The 6898-nt window shown below is 38.1% G+C and overlaps 1 pseudogene; it reads right to left on the reverse strand.

Moving 5' to 3' along the window:
* Positions 1–828: 828 nt before the first annotated feature.
* On the reverse strand, positions 829–955 carry LOC115063779 (annotated as a pseudogene).
* Between the last annotated feature and the right edge of the window lie 5943 nt (positions 956–6898).

Consider the following 6898-nt stretch of genomic DNA (forward strand, 5'->3'; position numbering starts at 1 on the left):
TGGGATGTAAATTAATTGTTAGTAAGAAGCTTAATACAGAGGTGACTGTAAAAGGTAAGAAAGAGTCTGTGATAGGGTCCAGGTAAATCACCCCTGTATATTGCTCTTAAGGATACAGAGGAGGCATGTAGGAGGCATTCTGCAGTAGATATAATATAGAATCATCCTAGGGGCATGTGTGCAGATAGCTGGATATCTAAAATGTGTTATACATGTACATATGTTGTAGAATGTTATCTCCATAGCAGAACAGCCATTTTCTTCACCAGAACACGTTGACTACTTTCAGGAGACCCTTAGGGATCACATTTGTTGACTATTAACATCCCTTTATAAAATGAGGGGTGGGCATAGTCATTGAACCCTCACCCTTGTATGGTTTTATCAGTTTTTCCCCTTAACTCTTGGACATTTGGGTATAATTCTGTCCCAGTAGCCTATGGTCTTACGGTTTTGTCATGGTTTTTGAGTGTATGGAAGGTGGTAAAGTTAGTTGTGATAGGGTGGGGGGTTCAGGGTTGGAAGAATCCATCTGTACAGCTGTAGGGAAATTGTTATCCACAGTAGAGTGAGACTTTGTGGTGGTATGGCTGCTCTGGGGTCACCCAGACTCCTGAAAGTGACCCATATCCCTGCTCTACACATAAGCCCAGTAAACTCATTTGATCTCCAGTTTGGACTTTGGTGACATTACATTTTCATTTCTTGTTGGTGCACTCAGATATTTGTTTAGATTTCTACAGGGAAACAATTCTCCCAGTAATATGCAAGACTGAATATTATTCAAACACACACAGAAACACACACAAATGAAATTTTGTCATATGAAGGAAAATGGCTGGAATTGGGGATCATTTGGCAAAGCAAAATAAGCCATTTTTTTCTGGTTCCATACAAAAATTAGATTTTTTAAATATTTCTACACTTGATCTTAGCCAAAAGGCCGAGAAGCAATAGAATTTTTAAATATTCCTATGAAGAATGACATGGACATTTTGATTGGAATTGTGTTGAATTTATAAACTGCATTTGGTAGAAAATTGTCATTTTCACAATATTAATTCCTCTGATCTGAGTTTAGGATGTCTTTCCATTTTCTAGTGTCTTTATTAATTTTCCTTAAGAGAGTTGAAGTTTGCATTTTAAAGGTCTATCATCTCCTTGGTTAGGTTTATGTTGAGATCTTCTATTGTCTTTGGTGCTATTGTAAATGGGAATGAGCCCATGATCTACCTCTTTCTTCAGGAGCTTGCTGTTGGTTTATAGAAATGCAACTTGGTTCTGTAAACTGAATTTGTACTCTGCCATTTTGCTTAAATTAGTCACTGTTTCTGAACATTTTAGGGTTGAAATAAAGAATCTAGCTGCATTAAAAATGTTTTAAATACCCTCTCTAAAGGGTGGATAAACATGTTGATGTGTGTGTGTGTGTGTGTTTGTGTGTTTGTGTGTTTGTGTGTGTGTGTGTGCATATACTTTCAAAGACTAAATTTACAATGAATTAAATAACTTAATTGGGTGTGTGTGTGTTTGTATTTCTAGAACTGAGCAATGTTTCCTTCCATATAATACAGTAAATATTCAAGGGGTCAGTCAGAGGAGGTGATGGTATAGAGAGAAGAAAGCAGATACAAACACACAAACACATCTCTCACACACAAACACTAAGGATAGCTGGTTATTTCAAAGTTATGTTCTTTATAAGTGGAGCAGGAGAAACAGAACAGAGAGTAAACTAACCAACATCGATTGCTGCAGATCATCTTTTCAACTAGGGATTTAAACAAAGGAAACTTCTTATCCTGCCAGTTTACCTGTTTGGGGAGATAAGATGTTATGATTCTAATTCTGGGAAGGGTCCACCAGCATACTTTCAACTTTGTGATGTAGAGCGTTAGTACCACCGTGTCTTGATTTTCAGCCTGACCCACTGGGAACTAGAGCAAGAGCTCAGACAGAAACTCCATTTGTGATCTTGAGTTAATGACCCTTCTTTTCTAAGGAATAACAAAGTTTCACTTATTAACCAAAACACAAATGCCTGTATTTAAATCAGCAAAGATGTGTGACTATCAAGCCCATAAAAGAGAAAAGCAATTATTGATGAACCCACTTCAAGGATTCAAAATTACATTTGGAAAAGAAAGGGAAGACAGAGGCATCAGGCACTGCTGCTTTTCCTTTTCAAAGTAAAAATCAGCAAGACTTAGAGGATGCTCGATGCTCAGGAAGTATAAATGCCCACCCGCCCATTTTTATTCTCTATTGGTAAAGTGGGGCTAAGTAATTCAGTACACTTAAGACAGGGCACATTACCTGAAATTGCTGCTTAGTGTCAGTCAAAGAAGTGTGCTACTGCAGCGTCAAGGAAGATGTCAGGAGGGGTGGGGCGCTAGCAAGTTTGTCTCTTTTCTGAGTTATAGCCAGGGCAGAAACACTGCCTTACTGAACTGGTCACCAATCAGTGTTATCCTTAATTAAATCCTAAACTTCACTGACGAGACACACGCTGACAATTTTCACCTTCACTTTGTTTTCTCTCTATATATCTTCCCCNGAAGCAACGATCGCAAATAGAGCTAATGTTCCCTTTTAGCAGGGCTGTGGGTTTGTAAAATGGTTTTTACGGAAAATATATTTTCTGGGTTTTGTCGAGCAGAGTTCTGAGAGAGAAAATAGGATTTTCTACTATAACATTAAGAGGAAAAATTGATCCAATAGCATGCTATATTNTAAATTGGAGTTATGATTTAAATAACTGTTCATTAAAATGATAAAAACAAAGGTATGAAACACTCAAAGGGGAGGAAGGTTTTGGAGGAGAAATGAAATAAAAAAATAAAAAGCAATCCTCTGCACGTTTGTTTGTACTAACGGGGTGAGACGGGAGAGTCTCAAGTACACGCTTAGATGGTCAATCGTGTTTACGATTTCATCGTATTTACGATTTCTCATTGTTATCCCTACCATTGCTGATGTAGTCCGAAGCTCTTAGCAATGCATTAGTTCTTTGTGTTTTACTCAAATGCATCAGTTTCCTACCACCCACTTGCTACTTGAGTGTGTAATGATTCACTGGTCATTATTTTACCCCCATGTAGATTAAAGATGAAATTGCCCCTTAACTATTTTTTTGAAATTCCTAGGAAATTTTGGAGAAGAAACTTGTAAAATTTTGAGAAATGTGATTGAAACTTTGCTTGCTTTAACTTTTTATTAGATATTTACTTTATTTACATTTCAAATGTTATCCCCTTTCCTGGTTTCCCCTCTGAAAGCCCCTATCTCCTCCCCCTTCCCTTGCTCACCAAACTACCCACTTCTGCTTCCTGGCCCTGGCATTCCCCCACACTGGGGCATAGAACCTTCACAGGACCTATGGCCTCTCCTCCCATGGATGACCGACTAGGCCATCCTCTGCTACATATGCAGCTAGAGCAATGATCCCAGCATGTGTTTTCTTTGATTGGTGGTTTAGTCCCAGGGAACTCTGGGGTTACTGGTTAGTTCATATTGTTAGTTCTCCTATGGGGCTGCAAACCCCTTAAACTCCTTGGGTACTTTCTCTTGCTCCCTCATTGGGGACCCTGTGCTCCATTCAATGAATGACTGTGAGCATCCACTTCTGTATTTATCAGGCACTGACAGAGCCTCCCAGGAAACAGCTATATCAGGCTCCTGCTAGCAAGCTCTTGTTGGCATCTGCAATAGTCTCTGGGTTTGATAGTTTTATATGGGATGGATCCCCAGATGGGACAGTCTCTGGATGGTCATTTCTTCAGCCTCTGCTCCACACTTTGTCTCTGGAACTCCTTCCATGGATATTTTGTTCCCCCTACTAAGATGGATCAAAGTATCCACACTTTGGTCTTCCTTCTTCTTGAGTTTCATGCGGTTTGCAAATTGTGTTTTGGGTATTGCTAGCTTCTGGACTAATATCCACTTATCAGTGAGTGCATATCATGTGTGTTCTTTTGTAATTGGGTTACCTCACTCAGGATGATATCTCCAGATCTATCCGTTTGCCTAAGAATTTCATAAATTCATTGTTTTTAATAGCTGAGTAGTACTCCATTGTGTAAATGTAGCACAGTTTCTGTATCCATTCCTCTGTTGAGGGACATCTGGGTCATCCAGTGGAAAAAACAAGATAGCATTTTATTTTTTTAGATTATATTTTGGGTAACAATAAATTTAGAGTTATTTTGTAAGTACTCCTCAATCTTTCCCCAAAGTCTTGTCAAAGGATTTAAGACACTCCAAAAACAAAATATTAAACTGGGAGACTAAAAGTTTAATCTTCCCTAGAGTTTTGCTACCATAATAAGTTTATAGAAAGAGACTACACAGGCCAAACAGGGTCTCTTTAACATCATGTTCCTTAGTCCTACACCCTGCTTATCTGACAGCTACAATTTAATTTGGGTTATGATTATATTTCATGGGATGTGTTCTCACAGTATGTATGTATGTATGTATGTATGTATGTATGTATGTATGTATGTATGTATATATATATATATGTATGTGTATGTATGAGTTTATGTGTGTATGTGTATAAGTGTGTATGTATTTTTGTATATATGTGATATACACATATACATATATACATACACAAACATATAAACATCAAATGCTATCATTCTGAAGCTTTCCTGTTAGAATGGAAGCCCAGTGAACCATCAATAATTGAATGTCACGGGTGTCAGAAATAACTCCATGTTGAGAGCGAAAGATGTGGAATAGTTGCTATTTTCTAACCCTTACCAACACGAAGCAATTTTCTTCTATGACTCAGTCCAGAATGTAGAAGTCTTCCTTATTTTTGATAAACTTGACAGTTTTTCTAGACATCATTTTCAGAAATGAATGTATAATGCCCTTTATCAAGTCTCAACTCCTTATATAACATCAAAGAACATCAGTGTGTAATCTATAAAAGGTATTTTTGCAACTGGTAGAAAGAAGAGATCAAGTTACTTGTTGTTCCCGTTGTAAGCAACATTTTTCTCCCCAAGACTCTGATGGTGAAGTGTCTTGAGAAATGGCCTGGTGAGAAGGGATTGATGAAGGATCCTGCTCTCTAGGCTCACATTTCCAGAAGCAATGAAGAGAGACATTTGCTTTTTCATTTAGCATTTAATGCCTTGCAGGGCATTAAAGGATACAAAGCATGATTTCCATCTCTCTTATTTTTAAAATTGTTTCTATATTTGTGTGGATATACATGTGTTTTGTGTGTGTGTGTGTGTGTGTGTGTGTGTGTGTGTGTGTGTGTACGTTTGTCTGAAGGCCAGAGGTCAATGCCAAGTATCTTCTTCTATTACCTTATTCTTTAGCTTTAAACCAGAGTTTCTCATTGAATCTGGAGCTACTGACTGGCTAGAATAGCTGAATAACAAACTTCCTGAATCCTCTGACACTGCCCTTATTAGTGCTGGGGATATAAGCATATGTCACTTTCATGGTTTCATAGAAAGAAACATATTGACCAAATGTATCCTCTAGTCCTATCTATCACCCTTTTAGTACCAGTGTTTGCAAACAAGACTACTTCTGTGTACATCAGGGTGGTATGGAAGGTGAGGGCTTTGTCTAATTAGATGATTCCATATAGATCCAAGGTTACTTCTACTGGTCATTTTTAATATAGCAAATTACCAGAGAGATAAATGAACATCTGTCTAAACATATGCTTCTTGGAATATCCGAGATAAAATTCACAGACCACATGATGCTCAAGAAGAAGGAAGACCAAAGTATGGATACTTAGGTCTTTCTTAGAAGGGGGAACAAAATGCCAATGGGAGGAGATACAGAGACAAAGAAAAAAGATGCTTTTCTTTGTAGCCTAGGTGACAAAAAAAAAAGAGAGAAAAGAGTAGAAAAGAAAACTGGGCAAGTCCGTTATGCCATGAGTTTGAAGTATAGAGAGATAATAACTTCCCTTTCTCCTTTTAAATGAAGCAAACTGTTGAGTTATACAACCCGAGTGCCCCTTGTGGCTTCTCCTGTGCTGATGTTCATGCCTGTCTTTCGTTTAGTGGAATGACTCTGTGCTATTGATCCCTATACAGTCTGTGCTTTCATTTTTTTCCCTGCAAAGATTGAGTCTTTTGTCTTGATTATCTGAGTTACAGCTAAATCCTGTTGGTTGAGACTTGCCTTTAACCTAGGCTTTTCCTTTACTCCAAGGTTTGCAGAAGAGAGAGTGCCCAGGTAATGCCTTTTTTCATTTGCTTACTCTGTTTTTGGTTGTGAGACTTCTTTGTCTATATTCAGAGAGAGTTTTAGAATAGCAAGCATACTAACAATGTCTTTTGTCCAAGATTCTCATCTTACCAGTCCAAATTTGGTTGCCACATTGGTAGCATATGAGTATGTATCCCTTTCTGGCCATTCAGCTCTCTGATTAGGTATGCATTCTGTTTTCTAGTTCATCTAAATTCTTTAAAATAAAGTTATTTCAAATTCCATGTATTTATCTCTTTATGTGGAAGTGTCACAGACCATACATGGAGGTCAGAGGACAACTTGCAGGAGTAAGTTGCTTCCTTCCACCCTGTGGCACCTAAGAGTCAAACACAGATCAAACTGTCTTGGCAGCAGAGACATTTTCACCACTGAGCCATTTAGCTGGCCCCGGTTTATCTTAAATATTCCTGTGTCTTGAAACAAATTGTTTTGTGCATTAAAACACATGAGCACAACCCAGTGGCTTTGAGCATACTATAGTAGTATACAAGAATGTCCTCTAAACCTGAAAGAATGATCTACACTGAACCAGAAGAGACCTTTCCTATGAAGAAATGGTCCTCCAGGAGGGGACATAGACATTTTTATCCCATTTATAGTTTGCTACACGCAAGCATGTCCACATGTATATTCAGAGGTGTCT

The sequence above is a fragment of the Mus pahari genome, chromosome 3 (genome assembly GCF_900095145.1).
Source record: "Mus pahari chromosome 3, PAHARI_EIJ_v1.1, whole genome shotgun sequence".
Lineage (NCBI taxonomy): Eukaryota > Metazoa > Chordata > Mammalia > Rodentia > Muridae > Mus > Mus pahari.